The 10,080-nt window shown below is 37.0% G+C and overlaps 1 long non-coding RNA gene across 1 annotated transcript; it reads left to right on the top strand.

The window, feature by feature from the left end:
* Positions 1 to 482: 482 nt before the first annotated feature.
* Positions 483 to 5,483, top strand: LOC126824560 (uncharacterized). Its single transcript, XR_007681557.2, has 4 exons — positions 483 to 699; positions 1,722 to 1,945; positions 3,496 to 3,615; positions 4,161 to 5,483. It is a non-coding gene; the product is annotated as an uncharacterized LOC126824560 (long non-coding RNA).
* The last annotated feature ends 4,597 nt before the right edge of the window (positions 5,484 to 10,080 follow it).

Here is a 10,080-nt window from a genome sequence, read left to right as displayed (position 1 = left end):
GATCAAGGTGGCTAAGTGGGTAAGACGCTGGCTCGCTAGGTGGAGGTCGGGTGTTCGATCCCTGCATTGGCCGAGAAAGTATTGTCGGTGATGCAGGACGGAGGGCCTGACAAGGACAGTTGTCTAGTCATTCGGATGAGACGAAAAACCGAGGTCCCGTGTACACATTGACGTGCACGTAAAAGATCCCTTGAAAGTTGGAATTCGATATAAGAGTACGCCGTAGTGCCGCTGTCCGGGCAAAATTCCCCTCATGGCACACTGTATGGCGTATGCCCGTCTTCCTTAGCCCAGTTCGGAGCAAAACAGTAGGACGTTAAACCCCATTTCATTTCATTTGTAGTTCATACCTTGATGAAATGAAATACATGAATATTGTAATAAAACAAAAATATTATTTAATAATATTATATGTAATACGGCAATCGATATAGTCTTTTTGAAATGAAATTTAATCAATACCTGTGACCTAGTAGTGTTACAACGGCAACATATGGTGACTGATAGTCGACATTACGAGTTTATCACGTCGAAGCTGAATATATAAATATAAATAATGCTTGTATAAAACTAGAAATTTAGGAACACATTGCTTGATTCTTGATAACGATAAAAGAATAATTGTCGAATGTTTTCCATGTAGTTTATGTTGTGTTATTGTATTCTGCTCAACCACTGAACGCCACGCCAGGAGTTTAGGTTTGTAGATTTCTAACTTTGTTGTGTTATTGTATTCTGCTCAGTCACTGAACGCCACACTAGGAGTATATAGGTTTGTAGATTTCTAACTTTGTTGAGTTTGTTACCATGTATCACATAAATCCAGGAACTTTAAGCTTTGCTTCCACTGTAGGGTGTTCGATGGCTCAATGGTTAGCACGTGCGTGATGTATCATAAGGCCTGTCACTGAGACAACTGTTCAACTTTGTGGCTTTTCTTCGGGTCCTCCAGTTTCCTCCCACTGCTAAAGACCCCTACGCATATTAATTTGTACAAGGGCCCTCCGTCCTGCATTATTATGATTATTAACTATTGACTATTCAAATGGGACTGTCTGCCTAGCCGTCACACTTAATGGGACTGTCTGTCTAGCCGTCACACTTTTTGGGACTGTCTGTCTAGCCGTCACACATTTTGGGACACAATAACTCCAGGGCCGTAACTAGCTCAGAGCAACGAGGGGGACGACGGGAAGTGTTCTCGGGGGTGCTGTAATATTGACGGACAATGTATATCTATTATTTTTATTGTCGATAATTTTTTTACAGGGGGGGGGGGGGCGAAACTTTTTGCGCCCCCCCCCCCCCCTAGTTACGGGCCTGAATAACTCTCCTTCTAATTGAGGTAGAATGTTTAAACTTATTATTAGTTTTTAGTTTAATGCCTTGATCGAGTTTGAAGGTAAGAATTTTCTGCTTAGGGTAAGCAGAGATAAGCAATTTGATTGGTTGATGCTTTGGGACACGATAACTTTAGTTTTAATTAAGAGAGAAGGATGAAACTTGGTTTATAGTTTTATTACATCAATACCACGTACAAACGGGGATTTGACTCAATGACAGGCTTTATGATACAGCGCGCACGTGCTAACTATTCGGCCATCCAAACCCCATGAAATAAGAAAGAAAACTGGCTGTCATTGACAATTACTAAACAGAAGATAAAATAACTAATACTTACGCTCTGTTTTCTTTTATTATCTGTTACATTTTTATTTCAGGCAACAATTTCTAGACACGTCCAAAATGGCATTTCCTCGAAGACTGGTGACTGCAAAATTAGGGGCTGTTCTTTTGTTGATTTCGTTAATAGCTGCGTCGATTGGAATCATCTCGCCATCGTGGTCTAAATTTGATAATATAAATCTAGGAATTTGGAGGACATGTTTTGGAAACAATAACGAATTTAGGAATTGTCATTTAACTATCGCTCTTCATAGAACAGGTACAATAATTGCATATTTTCTTTAGGTGTGGGCATGCTCATTAATCAAAATGTCTGCTTCAAATTTGATCGAGTAAAAAGTGGACATTTTATTATTTTAGATATTTAAATAATACGAAGACGAGAAAAAATGACGTAATTTAACACCTTCATCCATAACTTAGGATTGACACACACACAAACTTGATACATTACCATTTTTTAACAGATTAATTAATAGTGCATTTCAAACAAGTTTTACATACATACATATTTAAACACCACATTTACATTTCGAGAGCTGGTCAAAAACACGTGATTAAAAGATGCATTATACAAGAGCTTAATCTGCCTACCATAATCAACTCTCGTTGTCATCGCATGCTCGAGATTTTCAACGGATTTAAACACGATTGACAGTTAAGGATTTAATGACATAATGGATAATCGAGACTGTTTAGTATCGTAGCAATGATAATCGAGACTCTAGATTTAAAGACGATTAGTGGTTAATGATTTAATTCAAAAATGCATGAACGTGACTTTGTTTACATTGGGAACAACGGTCGCGTTTGCAAATTCTAACTCCTAACTCCGCTATTCTCCAAACTGCCCAAACATCGCCCAGAATTAAGTATTTGGACTGAAATTATTCAAAATATTTCCTTTTCATTATCTAGTTTTTACCTACTATAGCGAGAACGGTCAACTCTTTATCCAAATCTGACATAAAGCTGCGACACTACGGTGTTGTTACGTCTTGGCTCTCTAATCAGGAGCTTTCACGTTGTGTATAAACTTTTTCCAATGATGAATTAACTGACTCTGGAACTCTGTTTATGTTAACTATGTTTTTATATCTTTACTAGCAGGATACCCGACTTCGCTCGGGGGTCATACCTCCGAAACCGGAAGTGGTAGACTAACGCCACCTGGCCTATGTTACTCCCCGGTCCGAGCTACCCCTATACCCCAAATTTCAGAATCGGGACAGAACTAGCGTAGCCGCCAACCCCGAACAGACAGACAGATAAACAGACAGACAAACGACAGTCACAAATATTAGTATAGATGACATCCACAATACAATGGTTAAATACAGGAAACTACAACATCTATGATAGGACGTTATGTTTTTTTGTATAATATCTACAGTCTGAGTTTAACAAGCCTTGAACTCAGACCTAACAGCTGAAACACTACATGTTGTCTCTATCCCGACCTCTAAGCCGAGGCGGCTGTGCGTCCCTCTAGGAACAGCAATGGTGTCCTCCGCAGGACCTCCAAATGAGGTCTTCACCCTAGAAACTCCGTATGATGTCTAAAGAAACTTAAACCCCGCACGTTCGTTATAAAGAAAGTATAGATGCGTTTTAAGTCAACATTATTCTATTTAATTCTACTAATCTGTGCACTAGATGGATGGATGATAGTAAACCCCTTCCAGAAATGGGTACCGGCACAACTGTCAGTGAGTTAGTTTAAGAAAGTAGTAGAATAATGCAAGGTTATTCATTAGCCTAGTTTTTGCAAAATATCATGTTAATTGTGTATCTTTGAATTTTACATAGATTTGTTTACTGCTGCTATGAGTTTCGTGATAATTGGCGTTGTATTTTTGTTTATATCAACATGTGCAGCTTTTTGTGCTACCAGTAGAGTGGTTGGCGCTGTTTTAGGTATACTAGGAGGTAAGTGTTATAATTTGATATCATCACATTATCCTGACATTCAGCCGTTATAAACTGAACTAGTTGGTAGCAAGACTTCATATACTTTAATGATGGTATTCAATAATTTTGTGTATTTGTAGAAATCAAATCAATCGCCAAAATTGTCAAGAAGTAACCAATTTTCTGTACAAAATATTGAACTATTTATTTCCCAGGGTTACACAACTCATTTAATGAGTTATGGCCAATTGGTTTTGTGTAATGTGCGTCTCGCGTGATTCAAGCTTACAGACACGATACTTGTAAATTATGTTTCTAAACAAAAAATAAGGCAAAGAGATAGGAACCACTGTCCTTAGAATTGGTGAAACTTTAGACCGCCAAAACGTATGATCTATATGAAAAGTGTTCTATCGTTATTTAGAACCTTGTAGATACACATGGAACTAATATAAACGAATGTAAACTTCAAATGGAGAATATTTGCTAAATATTTATTTTCTGTATTGAAAGGGTTGATTGTTAAAGAATACTTGCTATACATTTATTTTCTTTATTTAAAGGTTTGATGATTTTTATCTCTGTTGTGCTGTACTATGTGAATGTATCTTCCAAGCCTGAAAACGAGATTCTCGACTGGGGTTTCTTCTTGTCAGGGATGTCCGGGGGTCTTGGTTTTATAGGCGGATTGCTCTCAATACCCGGTCAATACCAAAAGGTCTAAACAGCTTATTAATAAGTATCATATTTCTCATTGTGTTTATAAAAGATTGACCTACATATCTGTTACTGTATTTGCTTGTGAAAGTTGAGAGGATATTCCTCGAATTGTCGCACAAACAATTTAGTTATTGTTATACGAGAAATGGCTGAAAAGTTCTAAGCCTATCTGTGAAAGTGTTATATGGACTGATATAAGAAATGGGGGCTAAGAATCGATATCACGCTACAGTTCGAATTGTCGCACAAACAATTTAGTTATTGTTATACGAGGAATGGCTTAAAAGTTGTAAGCCTATCTGTGAAAGTGTTATGTGGATTGATATAAGAAATGGAAGCTGGAAATTGATATCACGCTACTCGACTCAGTGACAGACCAAGTGATCTGATATGTACGAAATCAAATCAGCAGTCGTGGGGTTGGCAGCTGTTATCCAGTGTCCCCTCCCCCCACCCTCCATTCATTAACAGTTTAACCGGAAGTTTCAAGGGGACAAACAATAATAATAATAACAAAAACATCGAGAAAACCCCTCAATACCACATTCTCGCTTCCAGTTACAAGTTGCAACGAATTCTCCCCGAATTAGTTCTGTAATCAATCATATGTTGGGGAAAAGAACAGATCGATTTTTATAGTTCCAATTTTGGTTTTACTACACTAGGATCTGGAAGAGTTGTTATATAAAACGTGTTTTAGACGATGTGAGGAATTGGCCAATGAAACGGTCTGTAATTATGGCGAGTTTTAGGCATGAGATGCACGGAACAGCTGCCACCGATAATTCAACCGTAGTGGAACATCTCCAGAACCATCCACAACATAGCGATAAATGGAACTTGTTTCAGATACCCACGGCTAACTAACAGAACAAGAAAACTAGGAAGATCATAGACTCTATAAATATTAGAAGATATTCACCTGAACTTAATATGAACTTATATCTTTAGGGCATATGATGATGTAATTATGATGCATAATATAATTTAAATATGGTGTTTTCTTACATTGGCTGTATTAACATCACCACTTTTTGATTGTTAAGTTCTCGCTATTATAGATTCTCCCACACCCGTTATCTTATTTATTGGACTTATTTTGTTTATTTAATCAGCTCATATTGTGTATTGTCATATTTGTATTTATAAATGCATATGTTATTTTATTCTTGGTGTATGGCCTCACTATCTTTTCCTTATCAGCTACATCATGTTTATGTATTCAGTTTCGCCCTTTGAAGGGTCCCTTAACGGGCTCTAATAACCCCTACTCGTTCTAATTGTTGTTTCATGTTGTGCTTGTTGTGTTTGTTAAATATCCGTTACCTTTTAGATTTGTTACTGTTATTTTAATCCACGGTGAAATTTTCACTAGAAATTTCGTATATATTGACCTCAAGTTTACCAAATTTCATTGTACTTGATAACGATAAGAGGATACTTGTCGAAACGTCGTGCTTTTACAATAAAAACTGTGTTCTGTTAAACTTTTTTCGAGGCTGACTACACTTTGGAACATTAAAATAGACGAGAATGGATCGATAAGCACATTAATTTAACAAGAAGTAAACTGATTTACATTCAGGTATTATACACTTACATTAACGTTTGACTGTATTATGTCACCACCTACGTCTGTCCGTCAGCCCTGCTGTCAACAATTGGCTCTTTAACGCGATAGAGGCCACAGTTGTTAGCAGTTTTTGTTTCAAAATCGACGTGCAGCATTTTGGTTAGGATAAGACGACCCCTATCAATTTCCAGCTCTCCTTGTTAATATGTTAAGAGTCTACAGCTTTTCACGGATTATTTTCAAATGTGGTTTGAAGAGTTGGGTTCATCAGATGGCTAACCCTAGTTATTGTGCAGCTCTGGGGTTTCTTAAATGGCAAGATGACAGTTGTTTTAATCGTTGGTAAAGTATATTATCTATAACATAAGTAACAAAAGAACAATAGAAACACATGTATACACTGGATAAACAAGACGTAATCATAACTTAGGGAGGTTTAAACACTTATTTTGAATACTCGCTTATACGTAGACACGAATATAGAAGCGGACTTGCTATTTACATGTCCTTATGCAGTACGTCATATTTGATTGAGTCGACAATTATAATAATTAAATGAAATGTGGCATTAGTAAATTATTAAACTATGTCCAATTTAACCAGGGCCGTATGCAGGATTTTAAAACTGGGGGTGCAGCAGAGTGGTGGGGCGCCATAGCTTCCACGTAAGTCATATAAGAAAGTTTGGATCAGGGCAAACGAACCCATTGGCGTGTGGGCGCCCTTAAAACCGACCGACTGATCAGTGCCTTAAGAGCATCACTGTGATCATAATCAAGTGTATTATTTTATAATTGAAAGATTGTCAAATTATTTTTTTTTGTGGGGGCGCCTTATTTTTCTGGGAGTGCAATGTACCCCCGGCACCCCCGCTCGGTACGGGCCTGAATGCAACATAATATCCAAAAGAAGCCTCTATGTAAAAGCGTTTATTGATTACTCTACGTCACGAATAATATCGATTTAACAGATTTTGTAAAATAGATGAAAACGTGGATAATAGATAGAAATGGGGTTTAACGTATACTCGACACAAACTAGGTCATTTCGGGACTAACATAGGGTTTAATTTTATTTCAATAATTCGCTTCCGCGTAGGGTTCTTTAGCAGTGGGAGGAAACCGGGGGACCCGGAGAAAACCCACGAGCGTGGGCAGGCGACCCTACTCCTTGCCACGTGCAACCGGGGATTCGAAACCGCGCCAGTTGACTCAGTGACAGGCGTTATGATACAGCGCGCACGTGCTAACCATTCTCAATGAATTTATAAACTTTGGAACACGCTGTTTCAAATAAGCTTGCGGGCCACCTTGAAATTTATCTTAGATCGAAGATAGCGGCCAAAAATCCAAAATAGCTGCCAAAACTGATTGTGGTCTATTATGATAAAGAAAGATCGTTCAGTCATAATAAATTACAAGCGGTACTTTATTAATACTTAAATCCAAGATTGTTATATAACTCCAGTTTTAATTGTGATATGGTTATAATTTTGGTGTCCAGTCATCGGTTTTTGTGGTCAAGGAATCATTGGATTATACAAACTGTACAAAGAAACGGGAGTGCATTCACCATATTAAATGCAAACGTTGGTTTCATTCCACATATGCACATATTGAAGACCTACTTCCAGCCTCGGGGAAAGGGAGGTTATTTTTTGTGTGGACTTTTAGTGATGACTTTACTTTCAACAATGTTGGATCATTACTTAGGTGAGTAGATTACTACTCGTTTCATTTGAAACTTGAAATCCAAGTGAAAGTTTCAGATATTAGCCATAAAATTAAATTTACCTGGATTAAGTTTATATGACGCTAGCGAAGCACGCTCTATGGATAAACTTAAACCATATTGAGACATGAAAGTGTCAAAATCTTATAGAGCAGTCAACAAAGAAGAGTTAATAGGGGGCTCAGTTGTGGAAATGCGGACTTTTAAAGTTACCCTACTCCCATTCATTTGAATTATGAACGCAATATTCAGGTGAATTGACCAACTTTCAAAATTCTACATACTAGTTCATTGTCCATTAGGAAATGCGCATATTGTAAGCATCAAAGTATTATTTTTTGATATGACCACTTCCATGTTATTCATGCTCAAGCGACAAGTTCATAAAATCATCAATACTTCCTTATATATACATGTTGGCAACATCTGGAGCTTTGATCTGAGCATATTTTCAAATAATAAAATTTATATAAACATCGTTTAATCAGGAAATGAGGATAGAAATAAACTATTTGTGAGTTAAAGGGACAAATATATTAGACAGGTCCTGTCAGGCAACAATAGCACCGTTTTTTAGTCAAAAGTTTTCTCAGTGGATTTATATACTTTGGAACAAACTATTTGCCTTAAATCCATGATGGCGGCCATAAATCCAAAATGGCTGCCAGAATAGCTAACACGCTATTTCTGAGAGTTGTTATTGCCCATTGATGATCTATTGTCATAAAGAAAGATCGTTCAGTCATAAAAAAATACAAACGGTACTTTATTTACACTTAAATCCAAGATGGCAGTACAATTACCTTGATAAACCACATACTTATTCCAATTTATATTTTATGCATAATTTATGATGGCTAAACAGTTTTAATATATTTTATTTTATTATGATTTCGGCATAGTGTGCGTGTTATTATGTTGTTTTTTAAATTAATAATTCGAATTGAACAGGGAAAGGGCACACATATCCACTATATATCGTATCAAAATTTATTAATCTTTATGACTGTTTTTATATGTGACAGATAAATATTCGGGGCGAATATATTTTTAAAAATCTGAGAGTATTATTGTAGTAGAGTGAATTGAGACCCAATAGAAAATCTTTAATACGTCCTGCTAATCCGCACAGTATATCTTAATTCAGTAAAATAAACTGAGCGCCATGGAAAACGCATTAGTTTTTTTTCCCAAATATTTTATTACTAGGTGGTTTTGAATGTATAATATTATGCAATACTATGAATTATTGTTTCACACAATGCTCCCAAACGCAAAAAATATCGGCCCGTGTGCAAAAAGATGCACATGAAAAAACCCAATCTTCACGTGCAGCATTGTGTGTGAGCCCTTTAAAATCATGTTTTCAACTTAATGTGCAGTACATGAACTGTGAAACGTCAATCTGTCCCAATTTGTTGTTGGACGTGTGAAGGAATCGAGCTAGAGATGCCGAGACTTACTGAAAATCAACGGATTGAAGCCATGGGAATGTCCAGGGCTGGCATGTCGACTACACGTACTATTGCCAGACACTTCAATTTAAGAACAGCTATTTCATTTCCTAGGTTTTCCGTAATAAGGGAGGTCATAGCCTTAAAATAAGATGTCGACGCCCATGAAATTAATTTAAGAATTGTCACTTCGTCACGATTCGTGTTTATTTATAATAATGCACGAATTGTTGGATTTATTTCAGGATGGGGCGCAACTCTTTCTTGACTTAAGCTACAACGTTCCATTGCCCATGCGTAACTGGGAGTATGATTTCTATGTGGTTGATTATCCAGTAAATTTTCATCATATGTGTACAACTGACCCAGACTCGCCGTACGTTGGGGACTAGGTTCTGGGTGTCCGCTACTAACGGACATACGCCATTTAGTGTATTATGATGGACATTTAGTCTGTTTTAATGTTCCACAGCGTGGTCAACCTCAAATATAGTTAACAGAACACAGTTTTTATGGGATACAATCACTAGTTTTATTCCCAAAGCACCAAGTTTCGATAAGTATCCTCTTATCATTATCCAGTTCAATGACATTTAGTAAATTTGAGGTCAATATATACGAAATTCATAGTGAAACCATTACCATGGATTAAAATAACAGTAACAAAAATAATCTAAGAGGTAAAGGATATATAACAAGCACAACAAGGTAATTAGCTTACTGAAACAACATTAAGACTGAGTACGGGTTATAAGCCCGTTAAGGGGCCCTTCAAAGGGTGAAACTGAATACATAAACATGGTGTAGCTGATAAGGAAAAGCTATTGAGGCCATATACAAGTAAATTTATAAATACAAATATGACAATACACAATATGAGCTGACTTAATAAACAAAATGAAATGAAGTGGGGTTTAACGTCCTACTGTTCTGCTCCTAAACTGGGCTAATGAAGACGGGCATACGCCATACAGTGTGCTGTGAGGGAAATTTTGCCCGGGCAGC

Source organism: Patella vulgata, chromosome 6 (assembly GCF_932274485.2).
Source record: "Patella vulgata chromosome 6, xgPatVulg1.2, whole genome shotgun sequence".
In the NCBI taxonomy this organism is placed as follows: domain Eukaryota; kingdom Metazoa; phylum Mollusca; class Gastropoda; family Patellidae; genus Patella; species Patella vulgata.
This window is presented reverse-complemented; position numbering and strand designations above follow the sequence as displayed.